At 44.6% G+C, this 9,111-nt stretch overlaps 1 long non-coding RNA gene across 1 annotated transcript; it reads right to left on the bottom strand.

The window, feature by feature from the left end:
- Window positions 1-603: 603 nt before the first annotated feature.
- Window positions 604-3,464, bottom strand: LOC147975131 (uncharacterized). Its single transcript, XR_015602012.1, has 3 exons — window positions 3,167-3,464; window positions 2,140-2,214; window positions 604-811 (listed from the first exon to the last, which is right to left on the bottom strand). It is a non-coding gene; the product is annotated as an uncharacterized LOC147975131 (long non-coding RNA).
- Window positions 3,465-9,111: the final 5,647 nt, after the last annotated feature.

Below are 9,111 nucleotides of genomic sequence, written 5' to 3'. Positions count from 1 at the left end.
TAGTTGTCAATGGTGAACATCACTATGTTGATCATATCTACTATATGATTCATGCTCAACCTTTCGGTCTCAGTGTTCCGAGGCCATATCTGCATATGCTAGGCTCGTTAAGTTTAACCCGAGTATTCCGCGTGTGCAAAACTGGCTTGCACCCGTTGTATGTGAACGTAGAGCTTATCACACCTGATCATCACGTGGTGTATCGGCACGACGAACTGTAGCAACGGTGCATACTTAGGGAGAACACTTGCACCTTGAAATTTAGTGAGGGATCATCTTATAATGCTACCATTGTACTAAGAAAAATAAGATGCATAAAAGGTAAACATCACATGCAATCAAAATAAGTGATATGATATGGCCATCATCATCTTGTGCCTTTGATCTCCATCTCCAAAGCACCGTCATGATCACCATCATCACCGGCTTGACACTTGGATCTCCATCGTAGCATCGTTGTTGTGACGCCCTCCATTTAATCGTACACTAATCATACATGCAAATGTGTACGATCAAGATCAAGGACTCACGGGAAGATATCACAACACAACTCTAGACACAAATAAAATAATACAAGCTTTATATTACAAGCCAGGGGCCTCGAGGGCTCGAATACATAAGCTTGAAAACACAAGAGTCAGCGGAAAACAACAATATCTGAGTACAGACATAAGTTCAACAAGTTTGCCTTAAGAAGGCTAGCACAAAGTGGGATACATATCGAAAGAGGCGCAGGCCTCCTGCCTGGGACCTCCTAACTACTCCTTGAAGCCGAACTCCACGTAGAATCGTCCTCGGGATCCTCTAGCTCCTGGACTCCATCATATGATCACAGTAACCGGGAAAAGGGGAAAAAGAAGTAGGAAAGCAACCGTGAGTACTCATCCAAAGTACTCGCAAGCAAGGATCTACACTACATATGCATTGGTATCAATAAAATGGGTAGTATCTGTGGACTGAACTGCAGAATGCCAGAATAAGAGGGGGATAGCTAGTCCTATCGAAGACTACGCTTCTGGCAGCCTCCATCTTGAAGCAGTAGAAGAGAGTAGATGGTAAGTTAAACAAGTATCATCGCATAGCATAATCCTACCCGGCGATCCTTCCCTCATCGCCCTGTGAGAGAGCGATCACCGGGTTGTATCTGGCACTTGGAAGGGTGTATTTTATTAAGTATCCAGTTCTAGTTGTCATAAGGTCGAGGTACAACTCCGGGCCGTCCTTTTACCGAGGGACACGACTATTCGAATAGATAAACTTCCCTGCAGGGGTGCACCACATTTCCCAACATGCTCGATCCCCTTTGGTCGGACACACTTTCCTGGGTCATGCCCGGCCTCAGAAGATCAACACGTCGCAGCCCCACCTAGGCACAACAAAGAGGTCAGCACGCCAGTCTAAATCCTATGCGCGCAGGGGTCTGGGCCCATCGCCCATTGCACACCTGCACGTTGCGTACGCAACCGGTGAGCAGACCTAGCAACCTCCATTACAAAGGAAGTTGCGTTACGCGGTCCAACCGGGCGCGCGCCACTCAATCGCTGACGTCACGAAGGCTTCGGCTGATACCATGACGTTGAGTGCCCATACCTGTTCCCGCATAGTTGGTTAGTGTGTATAGGCCAGTGGCCAGACTCAGATCAAATACCAAGATCTCGTTAATCGTGTTATCTTGAAGTAACCGCGAATGCCGACCAGGGCCAGGCCCACCTCTCTCCTAGGTGGTCTCAACTTGTCCTGTTGCTCTGCCACAAAGATCCACATAGAGGGCCGTCGGGAAAGTATGTCCTTTCAGCCCCCAATTCGTGAATCAACCGCGGGTACTCAACGAGCCGACCCGACTTTAGTCACAACATGTATCATGTGTAATATGTATAGTATATACCCGTGATCAACACCCGATGTGATCACGGCCCGATAGTATAGCATGGCATACTGACAAGAATGTAGGGCCACTAATGATAAACTAGCATCCTATACTAAGCATTTAGGATTGCAGGTAAGGTATCAACAACTGTAGCAACAATGATAGGCTATGAATCAGAATAGGATTAACGGAAAGCGGTAACATGCTACACTACTCTAATGCAAGCAGTAGGGAGTAGAATAGGTGATATCTGATGATCAGGGGGGGCCTACCTGGTTGATCTGGCAAGAAGGATGGGTCATCAACACCATAGTCGTACTGGGTAGCAGCGACGTCGGCCTCGTAGGCTACCGGAGAGAAGAGGGGGAAGAAACAATAAATATAATGCAAACATAAGCATCACAAAGCATAACATGGCAATATGTTGTGCCGGGTGTGACCTAACGTATGGCTACACGATTTAGGTGAAGGGGGAATTCAACCGGGAATGTTTTCTCGGTATCCAACCTGTGACAGACAGATGACCGGAGGGGGATTGTTCCATGTTCAGCTAGGTAGAGGCATGTCACAGGTGAACGGACCGCATATTCGGATTGGATTTTTCTAAGCAACTTTCATATATAAAACTTTTTCATCCGAGCTACGGTTTATTTTATATGAAATTTTAAAGTTTTAGCAATATTATAGAATTTTTGCTTTTGTTTTAGAATGAGTTGACCAAGTCAATTTGACAAGTCAAAAGGAGAGGTAGTGGCCCACATGTCATAAAGCTATATCTAATCTTATAAAAAAACTTAACTTAATCAAATGGGGCCCACATGTCATAGTGTAGCAACTAAACTGACTAGTACTACCAATTAGCCCATAATCTAATTGGCACGGCCGGCCAGTGTGGCTGTGCACACCCACGCACACAGACTAGCCGCTGTGGCCATTAGCAGCAGCAAGTAGTGCATGGCAGCGGCAGCAGCTAAGCAATAGCAGCAGCGGCAGAAGCTAAGCAGCTAAGCAACAGAGGGCAGCAACGACAGAAGGCGGCAATGGCAGGAGCTGAGCGGCGGCATGGCAACGGGCGAGCGCACGGGAAGCAGCAGCAGCGATGCAGAGGCAGCAGCCGCGAAGCACGTGCGGGCGGCTGTGAGGGCGCGCGTGGGCGCGGGCGCGCGTGGCCAAGGGCGCGCGGGAACACGGACAACGAAGCAGTGAGCGCGAGCTCCGACGGCATCGGGCATGGCGATGACGGCGGCCTACGATGGTGTTTCGAAGGGGAAAATAGGGGGAACCGAAGGAGAGGCTCACCTAGGAGCACAAGGAAGGCTCGGCGAGGGACGGGAGCAGCAGAGGGCGATGGCATCGGCGATGGTGTGCGGCGGCCGGTGAAGAAGACCGGCGATGACGACTTCTACGCGGCACCTCGGCTTGATTCGGTCCTCGGGATGGACGAGGTCGATCGTGGTGGACCTCCTCGACGTGTTCCCGCACGCTGGAGACGTCGGTGGCCGTATCAACGACGAAGAGGCAATGGTCACCGCGGATCTTCCGAGCTCGGATTCGGGCAGTAGAGGAAGGGGGCGAAGGTGGAACGAGGGGGAATGGAAGAGGGTGGTTTAGGGTTTCCAGAGAACGTATATATAGCCTTGGGGAGGCGACGTGGTGGCCATCCACGGGCATGGCGCCCCGGATGTGCGCCACGACCTCCTATCCCCTGTACAAAGGAGGAGGACAAGGTGGAGATGGGCTGGGCTCCCACTGTGCACTCGAAGCCTAGAAATGCAGTGTAACACTGGCCCATTTCCAATTTCTTTTCTGTTAGCAATTTTTCTCTTGCTTTCTATTTTAGTTTGGAACTAAATGAATTTTGTTAAATCCGAGACTTGTCACATAATTCAAGCACATTACTATTAGGTGCCACAAAAATTTTGTGGTCATATAAAAAGGTTTAAATATTTTTAGAAATTGAAAAAGGTCATGTACTGTGTTGTTGCTTCACTAAAATAATTTACAGGGGCAATTTGGGAATCCAAATAATGTTGAACTAGTTTTTTATTGCTTTTAGATTATTTGAAATACTATGCACTATTTTATTTGTAACTTTGCAAATCTAAATATTTGACTTGCATTCAAATTGGATTTGAATTTAATTTTTTTATCAAGAGGCAAATTGTCTTAGTAATTCTTGATGACAAGGCACCATTAGTTTGGGTTACCGTAGCATGATTATCGGGGTGTTACAAATCTCCTCCACTACAAGAAATCTCGTCTCGAGATTTAGGAGGGGAGGATTGGGTTAAGAAAAATCTAACGGATCTTCTCGGTCTTGGTTGCTCTTCTCGAAGAGGTCGACCCATTACGTTGATGTCTTCATTTCTCTGCTTCGGTTCATCATGATGAAGTCGGCATCCTTTCTTCGGGAACTCCATCGTACTTATGAAAGAATAAAGGGGGGGTATTCCGGGAGAACGGGCCTCTGCATGGTTAACTATCTGGTAGATAACACCGGGGAAGGTGGTGGAAGGTAACTCTCGAATTGAAACTTAATAAGATATCGAGAGCAAGGTAAGAAGGTACCATGAGAAGTTTTGAGCGGGTAGGCAATCGTTCGATGCTTGAAACAGCGTGTGAAAGGGGTCTAGAGCAACGAGAATACATATTGCGTCTGATACCAGAATAGGTCACTAGGCAGGTGGCCCATGAATTACATATGAAGTCAAGCTCGAGGAATAACTTTGGCAACAGGGTGTACAGGAGAGTCGGGTTTCGATCCTGCGGGACTTGTGGGTTATGGGCCCACCATGTGGGTTAAAGTAGGAAGGGCAGTGACATCTTGCACGGTCATGACAGTAAGGCATGTCAGAGGGTAGCATGTTAGTTATATGTCAGCAACAATGTCGGTACCAAGGGCGAGGGACAAAGAGAACCATTTTCCTGCTCGTTGAACGAGGCGGACCAATAGGCAAAGTTCTCGTCCATTGGTGGCTACCGGAATGTCATCAACAATAGTAATAGGGTCTTGCTGACAGAACTGTACAATGAGGTGTTTACATAAGAAGGAGAATATTACTGCTTAGATCATATAGATCACAAGAAAGGTTAAACCAACAATGGAAATGAATAGATGATTATCAGATTAAATAGAACAATGGAAAGGAAAATGTGTTAAAACACAAATTCCAGGGGTATATCCTTCCCACGGACAAGTAGGGCATGATATCCATGACATGATATAAAGTAGAAAACTCTTTAGGTAAGGGGAGAGAACTCCATGACATTACCCATACAACGGTGTTTGGATAATTGATAAAGAAAATTGAGCATTGTGCTTCAAATGTTCTTATTGAAAATCGGAGTACCACAGACGTGCTTCAAGATAGCATTGACATGGTCTTCAAGCAAAGGTCGGACTTTGGATACGGAAAGGATAAATCAGGAACAACTTATAGAGTAAGTCTTACAATTTCCTCATGGTAGAATCGCTAAGCTTGCTAAAAAGGAAACTATAACAAGACGTCCTCCGCCCAAGTGTGCGAAGCATAACATCACCTTATCGGGTCAAAGACCAATGTTATAACTCTTGGGAATATGTTACAACCATCATATCTGACCGAGATTCAGATCTGATTGGTGTCAGGATAACTCAGACTCGGGATGCCTGGGAAGAAGGTGCAACACAATTTGTCGAGATGACATTGTAAGATTCTCGGGAATTAAACTATGAAACGAGTTCCAAAACAAGAGCTCATCATTAAATGAAGGAGAGGTGAGGAGGTGGCTGATTGACTCAGCGACAATTCACCGAGATTTTCAAAAGATGGATTTCCACACTTATGTGAACAAGGGATAACATTTGTCAGATCAAATGACATAATGATGTATGCTAAAAAACATACACAATTAAACATTGGCTGAAAGGTGCACCCGAAATATGGGCTTAGGTAGCATGATCAATATTAGAATGGTGATTCGATAACCAATGGTCTAAGAATGAAATATCGACCATTATGTTCAAAGCAATAGGGTTGCTAGAAGTTTTGAAGTCGCACATCATAGTTCAATTGTCGGTTTTCTGGTTCGAAACAACATGGGGACAAAGGAATGAACGGATATGGCAAGAAGTATCACCTGTATCAAGATCTCTTAAAGAGGTGGTGAAATTCTCACGACTTTCTTGACATACAAGATGGTAATACTTCCAAGGTAAAGAAGAATAAATGCTAGGTAGCAAGGATCTCAAGGTATAACACAAAACACAAACAAGTTTGTGTTGAACGGAAGGCAATAAAGTGGTTGATGATAACACAAATCATCGAGGGGCAAGGATGGTATTTCTCATCAAGAACTTGATATATATCTTGGAAGAGCTCGGGATGTTGATGATGACCATGACATAGTTGTTGAGAGATTTCATGAAGATATAATCACTCATCGACGACATCAAGCAAAAGGAAGGATGGAGCGAAAAGTTAATGAAACCACGGATATGACACAAACTCGAAATCAAGCTGCTGTTTAAGGTAAAATGATATGCCGAGGAAGATCGACATAAGCTTAGCTCATCGTCGAATATTTGTGCTCCGGAAAGAAGGACCAGGTAGCACAGTCAAAATTTAGCACGATAATGATATTGCCGATCGGGTTAGGAATGAATTAAAGGATTATTAAACTCATAAGCAACAAAAATTACGTAGAGTTAATGAATCGTATTACGGAATCGATTCACTATCGGTGTCCCTGAGTGTCTAACAACCCATAACCCGGGGAAAAATTGGAATCGGTGAGAAATAATACTTGAAGAAGAACTCATAAGAAGTAATATGGTTCTGTGATTTTTATCGAGATACCACAGGGTAATACTCGAAGGTAGAACATAATAGGGGTTTGCAAAGGTGTATTGATCTGCAGAAGACAAGTGCTTTAACTAGTCCGAGAAATGAAATCAAGGAGAAAATATGATCGGAACCACGATTGCAAAGGATCAATTCACATATACCAAATGATATTATATCAAGGGAATAGTTAGTGTTACAAGAAGCTTCCATGATAGGATATACATCGTGTCCATGGGCATGAACACAAAGTTCAAGGTTGACTCCCACTTCTTCATTGTATAACCTTCCATTCACCTCTCGCTTTTCGAAAATGACATTAGTTGTCAAAAGTTTTACCTAGTGCAATACTAGATAATTATGACCCGTGAAATCTTTCGGGTTCACACAGAGTAAGGATGGCATAGGTTTAACCCATCGGGGCATCTTATGAACACATGCCACCAACTTCAGGAGCGAATAACTCAAGCTCGGTAGCAGAGCATGGTTGACAAAAGCAGGGGGTACAATTTACCAAAGGCATTATGTATCCGATGAAAGGCTCACAAGTTTAATGAATACGAAGGACGTTGTCAGACAAAAATCCAACAAAGGATCTGGTGGTCCATAGGGGATCTGATGTGAGTATCGGTACTCAACCAGAGGAAGAAAGAATGCAAGGAGATCAGATTATAGAAGCAACTGACTAACTCAAAGCTCAAATGCAAAGGAATTATGAATTCCAAGACAAGGGATCAGAAGCAATGCTTTGATTAGGGATGGATAAGTTGAATAGCCTTAGGGGTACAATCGATGGCAATTTAGTTGGTCGATATCCAGCTCATGTTTAAAATGGAGTATGAGCCGGAAGGATGGATTCTAGGATCTGGTTGACGATTGCGAGCATTCACAATATATTGAATCAGCGGACTCTAAATGATAATGGCAAAGGATGCCAATAAGATTACCAGACTTATGAGATTAATCATAATGCAAGCAAGCAAGAATTTCGAGAGCAATAGGCTGTTGAGGATTTTTGGAAGATCGAATGGATTTCGAAGACTTTTGTGAAACACGTGAACAACTGGGAATGAGCGGATACTCAATAAGTGCGAGTAATTATCCATAGGGGTATTCATGTGGCAAAGAACTGTAAGGCAATAGGCTCAAAGTATTTTCGGAACAATGGAGAGAATTTCGGGGTATCTTGTAATATCAAGATCAACTGGGAATAAAAGTAAGAACGACGGGTGTATGTATTTATCCATAGGGACCTATCGGTAGTACGGGATTGCAAAAGTGAAGGGCATAGAGTCTCGAGAGAACTTCTGAGAGTATCTTCGGAATCCTTCGGTGCACCAAGCAAGCATCTGGAGTGAGGGGCTCTCCGGGAGGAAGTGGGTACGAGAACCTAGAGTTAGAATTAGTAAATTCATTTTAACCCGAATATAAGAGAGATTAGGGTCCCAGAGTATAAACGAGGAATAAAAGATCCTAATACCACCCAAATTGCGACGTGGGCCTGTAAGACACACAGCCATGTTAGTAAAAGTTTTGCAATGACTAGACTCAACTTCGGCCAAGGAGTTGGAAGGGGGATTCCTACAGGCAGTCGGCTCTGATACCAACTTGTGACGCCCTCCATTTAATCGTACACTAATCATACACGCAAATGTGTACGATCAAGATCAAGGACTCACGACAAGATATCACAACATAACTCTAGACACAAATAAAATAATACAAGCTTTATATTACAAGCCAGGGGCCTCGAGGGCTCGAACACATAAGCTTGACAACACAAGAGTCAGCGGAAAACAACAATATCTGAGTACAGACATAAGTTCAACAAGTTTGCCTTAAGAAGGCTAGCACAAACTGGGATACAGATTGAAAGAGGCGCAGGCCTCCTGCCAGGGACCTCCTAACTACTCCTCGAAGCCGAACTCCATGTAGAATCTTCCTCGGGGTCCTCTAGCTCCTGGACTCCATCATATGATCGTAGTAACCGGGAAAAGGGGAAAAAGAAGTAGGAAAGCAACCGTGAGTACTCATCCAAAGTACTCGCAAGCAAGGATCTACACTACATATGCATTGGTATCAATAAAATGGGTAGTATCTGTGGACTGAACTGCAGAATGCCAGAATAAGAGGGGGATAGCTAGTCCTATCGAAGACTACGCTTTTGGCAGCCTCCGTCTTGAAGCAGTATAAGAGAGTAGATGGTAAGTTAACCAAGTATCATCACATAGCATAATCCTACCCGGTGATCCTTCCCTCGTCGCCCTGTGAGAGAGCGATCACCGGGTTGTATCTGGCACTTGGAAGGGTGTATTTTATTAAGTATCCAGTTCTAGTTGTCATAAGGTCGATGATGGTGTCCTGGATTAGGGGGGACTCACCACGTCGTCTCCCAATCAGTTAGATTGGGCCGAGGACCCC

The sequence above is a fragment of the Triticum urartu genome, chromosome 4A, assembly GCF_056163025.1.
Source record: "Triticum urartu cultivar PI428250 chromosome 4A, HENAU_Tu73, whole genome shotgun sequence".
Classification (NCBI taxonomy): Eukaryota; Viridiplantae; Streptophyta; class Magnoliopsida; order Poales; family Poaceae; genus Triticum; species Triticum urartu.
This window is presented reverse-complemented; position numbering and strand designations above follow the sequence as displayed.